The following is a 12,701-nucleotide window of genomic DNA, read 5'->3' on the forward strand; positions in this document are numbered from 1 at the left end:
TGTCCAGGCCAGGATAGTAGGAATCGAAATTTTCAATTTTTCTTTTGTTTAGTCTGACATAGGTCCCGTCCGGAAGAAAGACTCTTTTTCTCTTCGTGTTTGCTCCTCTTCTTTTGTGTGCCGGTCGTTGTAGCGTGAGTTGGGGATCTTCCACTGGTGTAGTCGCAGAGTGTTTGGTCGTGGCTTCGACTTCCATCGGTTTTTCGTTGGTGACCAAAGTGCTCCCAAATGACTGAGGTACTTCTGTATCTTCTTTCTTCACAGGGCTCAACTTCATTTTCGCCAGACTATCAATGACGGTATTTTGCTTAGGGGAATGTGGGAATGGACTGACTACCGTTTCCCCGGAGTCTATGAACTCTCTTAATTCTTCTAATAACGGGTCAGGGGCCTCAACAGATTCCCTTTCTTGAGGGCTCAAAACGATCTCCAAAAAGTCTTGCGGTTGTATAAATTTTGTCTTCTCTTGGTGGGTTTGGTAATACCCCTCCCGGTTGCTTTTTATTTCTTTTCCTGGAGAAATCATTCGAGAAGTTGTAGTTTTGTTAACATTTACTGGGTTCGTAGCTTTCTTGGGCTGTGGTTTCCCTGCCAGTTTCCGGGTCGCAATTTTACTGGCTAAGACCGAAGGTTTCTTGTCGGGGTTTTTATTCTTCAGGTCCAAAGGTTGAGACGCCCACTTCAGTCTTCTTTCGATGTGTTTTCTCATCTCATCTGATGTCATTCCTCTTAGGGTAGTTAGTTGTCTCTCATGGGTTAGTACATCGGCAAACATACAAATAAATACCCCGCAGTCTTTATCATTGCTCTGTTGTGGGCAGACTTTTAGCATGTTCAAAGTTGAAAACTCTTTGCTTAATTTCTTTCTGCGCCTTGCGCTTTCCCTAAGAAAGTATTCCTTAACCTGTTCCATTCGCGCAGTGTGCTCCAGGCCCAGGCTATCAAAGGACGTGATGTCGCATTTTTTTGGCCTGGCGACAATCAGGGCCCAATGTCCTATAGTAGCCGGTGGTTGGGGTGGCATGAATAGGGGAAATAGTACAAAATCTTTGTCCAGGGGATTTCCCTTTGCCCAACGTTTTACACCCTCGTAACCACTGTTGTTGCGGTCCCATGACGTAAAGAAAAACGATGGGAACGCGATTATTTTCTTCCCTGTTTTGGACGGTTTTTCCAGAGTTTGCAGGTAGCTGTTGATAATTTTGTCGTTTAAACATTTCTTCAATTTGATTAGATTGTAGTCTTCCGTTGTTAGTTTCTCCATGGTACCTGAAAGCCAAGCAAAAAGTAAGCAGTTGAAAACCCAAAAAAAAAATAAAACTACAATAATCTTAATTTCTAGGCAGACATCCTAGTTAAATACGGGATTGGGGAAGACAGCAGGGCTAGACGAGGTAGGGTTTTAGATCCTTTACGTGTGCTCGGCGAATTAATCCACCGTCAGTCGATAAAATGAAGATGTTGGCCCCTTCTGGGCGTAAAACAGTAAATGGTCCTTCAAACTTTGGAGCTAGTTTAGCCGCAAAACCTTTTGAAGCATCGGACAGTTCATGTTTGCGACACAACACTTGTTGTCCTACCTTAAATGAGTTAGGTCTATGCCTCAGATTATAATAGTAAGATTGTTTGTCGTAAGCTTTCTTTAAATTGCTCCTTACACGTAAATGAATAGATTTAATTACCTCAAATCGGTCGCTACCTGCAGGCGTGGGGTCCTCGTCTGACACTACTTCTGGATTGAATGAACCAGGCAGCCTTAACTCGCGGCCAAAGTTTAGGACGGCCGGGGAATACCCAGTAGACTCGTGAACTGCTGTGTTCATTGCCAACCTAAACTCGTTTAAATACTTGTCCCAGTGCCGATGATTATCTCTGATATACTGTCTTATCATCGTTTTCAATACTCGGTTACTCCTCTCGGTAGGATTTGACTGTGGAGAGTAAGGAGCAGTTAAAATATGCGAAATATTCCATTCTTTGGCCAGTTCGGAAAATAGTTTGGAAGTAAATTGCGTTCCATTATCAGTTAGTATGGAAGATGGTGAGCCATATCTCATAATAACGAGTTCCCGAATTTTATCTTTTACGTCTTTAGCTGTTGCCGCCCGCATTGGAGCGAGTTCGATCCATTTTGTAAACATGTCCTGTAACACTATTACGTATCGAAAACCTTTTGTGGATTTTGGAAAAGGTCCCATAATGTCAGCTACGACCGTGTACCACGGTCCCTTCGGTACTCTGAATTTCATTTGGCCCATCTGGCATTTTTGTTCGGGTTTTTGTATTTGGCAGTTAGAGCAGGATCGTACCTATTTTATTACTTCATTTTTCCAACCTGGCCAGTAATATCGGATTCCTACTCTGTGTATGGTCTTTCGGATCCCCAGATGTCCCGCAGTTGGCTCATCGTGGTTCTCGTGGAGTACCTTCTTCCTATCCTCTTCTGGCACGCAAAGTGTCCATGTAGAGACTGGCAGTTCTTTGGTTCGGTTATTTAGTGGTCTTCTGTACAAATGTTCTTGGTATATGGCGTAATTTGGATATTTGTTGGGAGTCTTCTTAACGGCTTTGAACTTCCGTTCATACCAAGTATCGGATGGGGGCGGCGTCTTAGAAGTTTCTTTCGTTAGAGAACTGTCGACCAATATGCAATCAAGTCTGTCGGCCGATTGACTAGGGATGCGTGAGAGTGCATCTGCCAAGCTGTTATCAATTCCTTTTCTATAACATACATCGAAGTCATATTGCTGGATTTCAAGGACCCATCTTCCCAGTCGTCCTGATGGTTCTTTTATCTTAAGAAGCCATTGGAGAGCTTGGTGGTCAGTGACAGCTTTAAAATGATACCCTTCGAGGTATGGTCGAAAGGTTTTGATTCCCCATACTAAAGCTAGACATTCTTTTTCTGTCGTGCTATACTTTTGTTCTTGTTTACTCAACAGCCGGCTAGCAAATGCGATAGCGACTTCTTTCCCATCTTGTCTTTGAGTAAGGGCTGCTCCAACCCCACACTGTGATGCGTCAACCTGTAAGATAAACTCCTGGGTAAAGTCAGGGCACGCCAGGACGGGTGCGGAACTTAGTTTGGATTTCAGTGTCTCGAACGCAGCTTGATGTTGTTCGGTCCATTCCCATCTTGCTTGTTTCTTTAATAGAGCAGTAAGAGGCACACAGATTTTAGCAAAGTTGGCAATAAATCTTCTGTACCAGGAGGCGAGGCCAAGAAAACTCCTAAGATGTCTGACATTTTGGGGAACAGGGAAGTTTTCCATTGTTTTCACCTTTTCTGGATCGGTGTGGATTCCTTCTTTATTGACGATGTGTCCTAAATATCGCAATTCTCTTCTTACGAATTGACACTTGTCGGGATTGAGCCTAAGTCCAGCGGATCTCAAACGTTTAAAAACTTCCCTCAACAGTTCCAAATGCTCATCTAATGTTTTTCCCAGTACAATAATATCATCAAGATATGCGAAAGCTTTGGGTTCTAAGTCGGGTCCTATAATGGTGTCTAGAAGGCGCTGGAAAGTGGCAGGTGCCGAGTGTAGCCCGAAGGGCATGACTTTGAACTGGTAGAGCCCAAGGCCGGGGACGGTAAAAGCGGTTATCGGTCGACTGTCTGGGTCCAAAGGGATTTGCCAATAGCCATTCTTCAAGTCTAAAGTTGTAATGAAATGGGCTTCTCTTAGTTTGTCAAGAACTCCATTTATGTAGGGAAGTGGATAGGCGTCCTTGATGCTGACATCGTTCACACGGCGAAAGTCAATGCAGAAACGGTATTTTCCTGACGGCTTCTTAATTAAGACGACAGGAGAACTCCATGGGCTCGATGAGGGCTCGATAACGTCATCTTGGATCATTGCTGCTACTTCTGATCTCATGATTTCTTGCATCGCAGGGTTACGGGGATAGTATCGTTGTTTCAGGGGCTCAGTAGACTTAAGCCGAATTTTATGGCTTACCATGGTGGTTCTGGCAGCTACGTTGTCAAACAAAGGAAGCTCCTCAGCCAGGAACTGTTCTAATTTACTGTTCTGATATGAGTCTAGATCCTCAATGGCTGTCAATGTGGTTATCTCCTTTAGGTCCACTGCTCCTGCTTGAAGAACTATGGGATTAACGTGTAGGAGTCCTAGCTTTTTGATCAAATCAATTCCAAGAATGATTTGAGACGATAATCCTGGTAAGTGTATGGCCTCAATTTCAGCGAGCCGGTTTGCTATCTCACATTCAAATACAAATTTGCCGTTTGCCTTAATTCTTCTATTGTCAGCCAAATGTACGAATACTTGTGAAGCATATGGTTGGATTCCAATTTCTTTCAGATATGTAGCGACAGTATCGGAAATAAAGGTTAGCATGGCGCCGGTGTCAAGTAGCGCAGAAAACTGTTGGCCATAGATATTTACATCAACAAAAATTCTTTGATCAGGGGTTTTCTTGGTCTGTACGAAGTTCAAGTGGAAGTTGGCGATAATGTCCAACCATTCTAACCAACCTTGAGAAGATTCTTTCTTCACTGGCTCTGACGACTTCTCTCCCCCAGAGCCATGGTGGCGTTTCCCGAACGGCAAGGGCAGGTGGTGGTTAACTGTCCCTCTCGTTTGCAATGGAAGCATCTGATTTTACGAGGCTTAGGGCATTCTCGAAACATGTGTCCACTACTGTCACAGTTCCAACACACGAATGCATTTTGTGGTCTATTAATAGCTCCAATCTGGTGTTGGTTCGGTGGTCTAACGTAGCTGCGTTCATTGGGAGCAAGCTGATTATCTTGGGGGACAGGTGTAGCTCTGTTGGTGAAGTTTCTTACTGGGTCTCTTGGATTCGGACGGATTTCTTTTCGATGAAAAGATGGCAGGTTCTCAGGCTTAGACCACTTAGGAGACAATTCTTCAAGATATACACGATCATTCCAATCAACTTTACGTCTTTCTCTGGATTGGTAAGCTGTTTCTGGATTCAGAGCCTGGGCTGGGGACGGGGGTGGGCGATAGGTCGTTTTGTCTCTTAGAACTGACTCGTATTCTTCAGCTTTTCTCAATAGGTCTGAGAGACCAGCAATTTCGTGTCTTCGAATGTATAGTTTGTAGTTGGGCTTCAGGTTGTTATAAATTCGGTCCAGTCGAGTTGCGTTGTTGAATCCTCCTCTTCGTCGGATTAGCGTAGAGATAGCAACTACAAATTCTCGACAGGTCTCTCGTTCGCCTTGGGTTCTTTCTTGGATTTCCTTGTCAAGGTTGCGGTAGTACCCAAGTGGTAGAAACTGCTGTTCAAAATCCTGGCAAAAATCTTCAAAAGTTCTCCACAAATCCCTATTGTTCCTCCACCATAACAAAGCTTGGCCTTTAAAAATTTCGGGCAATGAGCGTAGAATACGATTGGGGGGGATATCATACGACTCGATGAGTTCATTCAATCTTTCCAAGAATGACACAGAATCATTTCTTCCATCGAACTTTAAATTCCATTTGCGGACTAGATTGCAGATTCCTGGTGTACTTAAATCAACTTCGTTGCTTTGACCCTGTTGACGTAGGTGATAATCGGGTAGAGAATTCCGTTCAGCGGGGACTTCTCTTCGTTGGTACAGGTCATGGTGACGTTCGAGATGTCGGCCTCCTGTAGGTTCGTGGTCTCGAAGTTTTGGTTGGGAGGAAATAATAGATTGGTGACTTTGGCCATAATCTTGCATCGGATGTTTGTCGATTCCCTTCGAGGGAGGAGGGATCAATTCAGTTTTACTCATATCGGCTCTCATGAGTTCAATTAGTTTGTGTCTGAGGGTATTATTACTACCCTGGGGAGATAATCCAACAATCTCTTTCAGGTTGTCTACTAGTATCCTATAGTCATCATCTCTGTTTGAGGATATGCGAGATTGGGATGCAACTTTGGGAATAGTTCCAAGAAGGTTCGTGCTATAGGAAGGCCCTGAAGCGGTTGCTTCGATGTCTTTATAGTTTTCCCAGTCTTCCTCAGGAGTATCAACGGGGTTTCTTAAGTTGTCAACAAGCCTTTTTCTCAGTTCTTTTACGTTTCCCGAGTTGTCTATACCTCTAAGCAGGCACTCATCTTGTAGTTGTATTTTGTAGTAGATCCAACCAACACGTTCATCCTGATGTGGTGCCTTCTGCTGGAAGGTCGTGGTGCTAGATGACATGATGGGTAGATTAAGAAGTGCCGAAGTGGTTGTGGTGGTTGTAGTAGTAGTCGTAACTGTCGTAACATGTGGTGCAGGCAATGGCGGAAAATCCTTTTGAGGCAGAAATTCACCTGTGGTCGCTTGGTTTTCTTCGATCATCTTCGTTCGATGTTACGAGGAAGTCGATGCTGATGCTGTATCAGTCCCTGTTCGGGCGCCAAAATTTGTGACGTTCTCTCTCTCGAGTGAGGTCCGGGATAGCTCAGTGCTTGCTGGGTATCTGTTCCAGGGGTCGAAACAACGGGAAGCAAAGGAATGGCTCAGATTCGTGGCACACCAATTTTCAAACAGCCTATGTCATCACAGCCACAAAGGAAAGGTTGTGGATAAGGAACTGGGAGGATGTCTGATTTAGTGCTAAACTTCCAACTAACAGTATCTATGATTATGCTAAGATTACTCTAGCAGGAGCGGGTTAAGTGCTAAGATTTCTCTAGCAGGAGCGGGTTAAGTGCTAAGATTTCTCTAGCAGGAACGGGTCGTGTGCTAAGATTGCTCTAGCAGGAAGGGGTCGTGTGCTAAGATTGCTCTAGCAGGAACGGGTCGTGTGCTAAGATTGCTCTAGCAGGATCGGGTCGTGTGCTAAGATTGCTCTAGCAGGAAAGGGTCGTGTGCTAAGATTGCTCTAGCAGGAACGGGTCGTGTGCTAAGATTGCTCTAGCAGGAACGGGTCGTGTGCTAAGATTGCTCTAGCAGGAACAGGTCGTGTGCTAAGATTGCTCTAGCAGGAGCGGGTCGTGTGCTAAGATTGCTCTAGCAGGATCGGGTCGTGTGCTAAGATTGCTCTAGCAGGAACGGGTCGTGTGCTAAGATTGCTCTAGCAGGAACGGGTCGTGTGCTAAGATTGCTCTAGCAGGATCGGGTCGTGTGCTAAGATTGCTCTAGCAGGAACGGGGTCGTGTGCTAAGATTGCTCTAGCAGGATCGGGTCGTGTGCTAAGATTGCTCTAGCAGGAACGTGTCGTGTGCTAAGATTGCTCTAGCAGGATCGGGTCGTGTGCTAAGATTGCTCTAGCAGGAACGGGTCGTGTGCTAAGATTGCTCTAGCAGGACTGGGTCGTGTGCTAAGATTGCTCTAGCAGGACTGGGTCGTGTGCTAAGATTGCTCTAGCAGGAACGGGTCGTGTGCTAAGATTGCTCTAGCAGGAACGGGTCGTGTACTAAGATTGCTCTAGCAGGACCGGGTCGTGTGCTAAGATTGCTCTAGCAGGAACGGGTCGTGTGCTAAGATTGCTCTAGCAGGAACGGGTCGTGTGCTAAGATTGCTCTAGCAGGATCGGGTTGTGTGCTAAGATTGCTCTAGCAGGAATGGGTCGTGTGCTAAGATTGCTCTAGCAGGAGCGGGTCGTGTGCTAAGATTGCTCTAGCAGGATCGGGTCGTGTGCTAAGATTACTCTAGCAGGAGCGGGTCGTGTGCTAAGATTGCTCTAGCAGGAACGGGTCGTGTGCTAAGATTACTCTAGCAGGAATGGGTCGTATGCTAAGATTGCTCTAGCAGGAGCGGGTCGTGTGCTAAGATTGCTCTAGCAGGAACGGGTCGTGTGCTAAGATTACTCTATCAGGAATGGGTCGTATGCTAAGATTGCTCTAGCAGGATCGGGTCGAGTGCTTACCTTACAATCGAAGTGTACTGGTCAGCTGCCCGGGAGCGAATGAGAATGATGTCCCGAGCAGCCCTCCTTTTATGCGAAAACTTGGTCAGCCTGGTGGGGGTAGTCCGCGCATGCGCAGTAGTCCTGAAATGGTTAGTCACGTCTTGGGCTTTTAGGGGTGAGGATCGGACAATCTATTTGCATTGGAAATTGATTTTTGGGAACATTTTGAGGTTATGTTTGGCTGAACAGGTTTGGACAGGAATGGAAACTGCTGAATAGTATCGGTGGTATCAGGGGGCGACGCAGGGCGATAGAAGGTGACGTAGGATTGGAGAAGGAAACGTGTGGGTCGGGGGAGGTCGAGGGATGTAGCGGAAGGAGACGCTGGGTCGGGGAAGGCGACGTGAGGCTGCGGAAGGAGACGTGGCGTGTTGGAAGGAGACGTGTGGTAAGGGGAAGGTCGGAGTATGTAGCGGAAGGAGACGTTGGGTCGGGGAAGGCGACGTGAGGCTGCGGAAGGAGACGTGGCGTGTTGGAAGGAGACGTGGGGTAAGGGGAAGGTCGGAGGATGTAGCGGAAGGAGACGCTGGGTCGGGGAAGGCGACGTGAGGCTGCGGAAGGAGACGTGGCGTGTTGGAAGGAGACGTGTGGTAAGGGGAAGGTCGGAGGATGTAGCGGAAGGAGACGCTGGGTCGGGGAAGGCGACGTGAGGCTGCGGAAGGAGACGTGGCGTGTTGGAAGGAGACGTGTGGTAAGGGGAAGGTCGGAGGATGTAGCGGAAGGAGACGCTGGGTCGGGGAAGGCGACGTGAGGCTGCGGAAGGAGACGTTGCGTGTTGGAAGGAGACGTGGGGTAAGGGGAAGGTCGGAGGATGTAGCGGAAGGAGACGCTGGGTCGGGGAAGGCGACGTGAGGCTGCGGAAGGAGACGTGGCGTGTTGGAAGGAGACGTGTGGTAAGGGGAAGGTCGGAGGATGTAGCGGAAGGAGACGCTGGGTCTGGGAAGGTGACGTGAGGCTGCGGAAGGAGACGTAAGGTTAGGGGAAGGTCGGGTAAGGGTCTGGAAGACGACGTGGGATAGTGGAAGGCGACGCAAGGTAAGGGGAAGGTCGGGTAAGGGTCTGGAAGACGACGGGGAATAGCGGAAGGTGACGTAAGGAAGCGGAAGGCGACAAGGGGACTGAGGGAGTCAAGGGGACTGAGGGACAATTTAATATAACAAAATGGGGAAAACAGACATGTGTAATTCGGGCACGTTACAGTCCCCCTCTTTCTTCGGGAGAAAAAAAAAGAAAAGGGAAAAAGAAAAAAAAGCGGGTTTTTGTCAACGAACACAAGGTTTACTTTATTTAACAATATGAAAACAACATAAAATTTCTTTTCCAACAAAACAAATAATACTGTTTCAAAATTAAACTAAAAACTTCTTTTGTATTTAACTATTCTAAATAAAAATCAGTCTTTTTCTTTTTTTTCAAAACCTCTTGTTAACAATGGTAACAAAACTCATTTTTTCTAAATCAACACATGAATATTCAAACTTTTTACAGAGAAATATAAAATAAAATATCACGAATCTATCACAGAAAAATATAAAAACAAACTTAAATCTACCATAGTTACTTTTATTCATTTTTCCTCATCTTCGCCAGAGTGGCAATGTCCAGGCCAGGATAGTAGGAATCGAAATTTTCAATTTTTCTTTTGTTTAGTCTGACATAGGTCCCGTCCGGAAGAAAGACTCTTTTTCTCTTCGTGTTTGCTCCTCTTCTTTTGTGTGCCGGTCGTTGTAGCGTGAGTTGGGGATCTTCCACTGGTGTAGTCGCAGAGTGTTTGGTCGTGGCTTCGACTTCCATCGGTTTTTCGTTGGTGACCAAAGTGCTCCCAAATGACTGAGGTACTTCTGTATCTTCTTTCTTCACAGGGCTCAACTTCATTTTCGCCAGACTATCAATGACGGTATTTTGCTTAGGGGAATGTGGGAATGGACTGACTACCGTTTCCCCGGAGTCTATGAACTCTCTTAATTCTTCTAATAACGGGTCAGGGGCCTCAACAGATTCCCTTTCTTGAGGGCTCAAAACGATCTCCAAAAAGTCTTGCGGTTGTATAAATTTTGTCTTCTCTTGGTGGGTTTGGTAATACCCCTCCCGGTTGCTTTTTATTTCTTTTCCTGGAGAAATCATTCGAGAAGTTGTAGTTTTGTTAACATTTACTGGGTTCGTAGCTTTCTTGGGCTGTGGTTTCCCTGCCAGTTTCCGGGTCGCAATTTTACTGGCTAAGACCGAAGGTTTCTTGTCGGGGTTTTTATTCTTCAGGTCCAAAGGTTGAGACGCCCACTTCAGTCTTCTTTCGATGTGTTTTCTCATCTCATCTGATGTCATTCCTCTTAGGGTAGTTAGTTGTCTCTCATGGGTTAGTACATCGGCAAACATACAAATAAATACCCCGCAGTCTTTATCATTGCTCTGTTGTGGGCAGACTTTTAGCATGTTCAAAGTTGAAAACTCTTTGCTTAATTTCTTTCTGCGCCTTGCGCTTTCCCTAAGAAAGTATTCCTTAACCTGTTCCATTCGCGCAGTGTGCTCCAGGCCCAGGCTATCAAAGGACGTGATGTCGCATTTTTTTGGCCTGGCGACAATCAGGGCCCAATGTCCTATAGTAGCCGGTGGTTGGGGTGGCATGAATAGGGGAAATAGTACAAAATCTTTGTCCAGGGGATTTCCCTTTGCCCAACGTTTTACACCCTCGTAACCACTGTTGTTGCGGTCCCATGACGTAAAGAAAAACGATGGGAACGCGATTATTTTCTTCCCTGTTTTGGACGGTTTTTCCAGAGTTTGCAGGTAGCTGTTGATAATTTTGTCGTTTAAACATTTCTTCAATTTGATTAGATTGTAGTCTTCCGTTGTTAGTTTCTCCATGGTACCTGAAAGCCAAGCAAAAAGTAAGCAGTTGAAAACCCAAAAAAAAAAATAAAACTACAATAATCTTAATTTCTAGGCAGACATCCTAGTTAAATACGGGATTGGGGAAGACAGCAGGGCTAGACGAGGTAGGGTTTTAGATCCTTTACGTGTGCTCGGCGAATTAATCCACCGTCAGTCGATAAAATGAAGATGTTGGCCCCTTCTGGGCGTAAAACAGTAAATGGTCCTTCAAACTTTGGAGCTAGTTTAGCCGCAAAACCTTTTGAAGCATCGGACAGTTCATGTTTGCGACACAACACTTGTTGTCCTACCTTAAATGAGTTAGGTCTATGCCTCAGATTATAATAGTGAGATTGTTTGTCGTAAGCTTTCTTTAAATTGCTCCTTACACGTAAATGAATAGATTTAATTACCTCAAATCGGTCGCTACCTGCAGGCGTGGGGTCCTCGTCTGACACTACTTCTGGATTGAATGAACCAGGCAGCCTTAACTCGCGGCCAAAGTTTAGGACGGCCGGGGAATACCCAGTAGACTCGTGAACTGCTGTGTTCATTGCCAACCTAAACTCGTTTAAATACTTGTCCCAGTGCCGATGATTATCTCTGATATACTGTCTTATCATCGTTTTCAATACTCGGTTACTCCTCTCGGTAGGATTTGACTGTGGAGAGTAAGGAGCAGTTAAAATATGCGAAATATTCCATTCTTTGGCCAGTTCGGAAAATAGTTTGGAAGTAAATTGCGTTCCATTATCAGTTAGTATGGAAGATGGTGAGCCATATCTCATAATAACGAGTTCCCGAATTTTATCTTTTACGTCTTTAGCTGTTGCCGCCCGCATTGGAGCGAGTTCGATCCATTTTGTAAACATGTCCTGTAACACTATTACGTATCGAAAACCTTTTGTGGATTTTGGAAAAGGTCCCATAATGTCAGCTACGACCGTGTACCACGGTCCCTTCGGTACTCTGAATTTCATTTGGCCCATCTGGCATTTTTGTTCGGGTTTTTGTATTTGGCAGTTAGAGCAGGATCGTACCTATTTTATTACTTCATTTTTCCAACCTGGCCAGTAATATCGGATTCCTACTCTGTGTATGGTCTTTCGGATCCCCAGATGTCCCGCAGTTGGCTCATCGTGGTTCTCGTGGAGTACCTTCTTCCTATCCTCTTCTGGCACGCAAAGTGTCCATGTAGAGACTGGCAGTTCTTTGGTTCGGTTATTTAGTGGTCTTCTGTACAAATGTTCTTGGTATATGGCGTAATTTGGATATTTGTTGGGAGTCTTCTTAACGGCTTTGAACTTCCGTTCATACCAAGTATCGGATGGGGGCGGCGTCTTAGAAGTTTCTTTCGTTAGAGAACTGTCGACCAATATGCAATCAAGTCTGTCGGCCGATTGACTAGGGATGCGTGAGAGTGCATCTGCCAAGCTGTTATCAATTCCTTTTCTATAACATACATCGAAGTCATATTGCTGGATTTCAAGGACCCATCTTCCCAGTCGTCCTGATGGTTCTTTTATCTTAAGAAGCCATTGGAGAGCTTGGTGGTCAGTGACAGCTTTAAAATGATACCCTTCGAGGTATGGTCGAAAGGTTTTGATTCCCCATACTAAAGCTAGACATTCTTTTTCTGTCGTGCTATACTTTTGTTCTTGTTTACTCAACAGCCGGCTAGCAAATGCGATAGCGACTTCTTTCCCATCTTGTCTTTGAGTAAGGGCTGCTCCAACCCCACACTGTGATGCGTCAACCTGTAAGATAAACTCCTGGGTAAAGTCAGGGCACGCCAGGACGGGTGCGGAACTTAGTTTGGATTTCAGTGTCTCGAACGCAGCTTGATGTTGTTCGGTCCATTCCCATCTTGCTTGTTTCTTTAATAGAGCAGTAAGAGGCACACAGATTTTAGCAAAGTTGGCAATAAATCTTCTGTACCAGGAGGCGAGGCCAAGAAAACTCCTAAGATGTCTG

The sequence above is a fragment of the Macrosteles quadrilineatus genome, unplaced genomic scaffold, assembly GCF_028750875.1.
Source record: "Macrosteles quadrilineatus isolate MER2022 unplaced genomic scaffold, UCM_ALF_1.0 Scaffold_3__2_contigs__length_128488019, whole genome shotgun sequence".
Lineage (NCBI taxonomy): Eukaryota > Metazoa > Arthropoda > Insecta > Hemiptera > Cicadellidae > Macrosteles > Macrosteles quadrilineatus.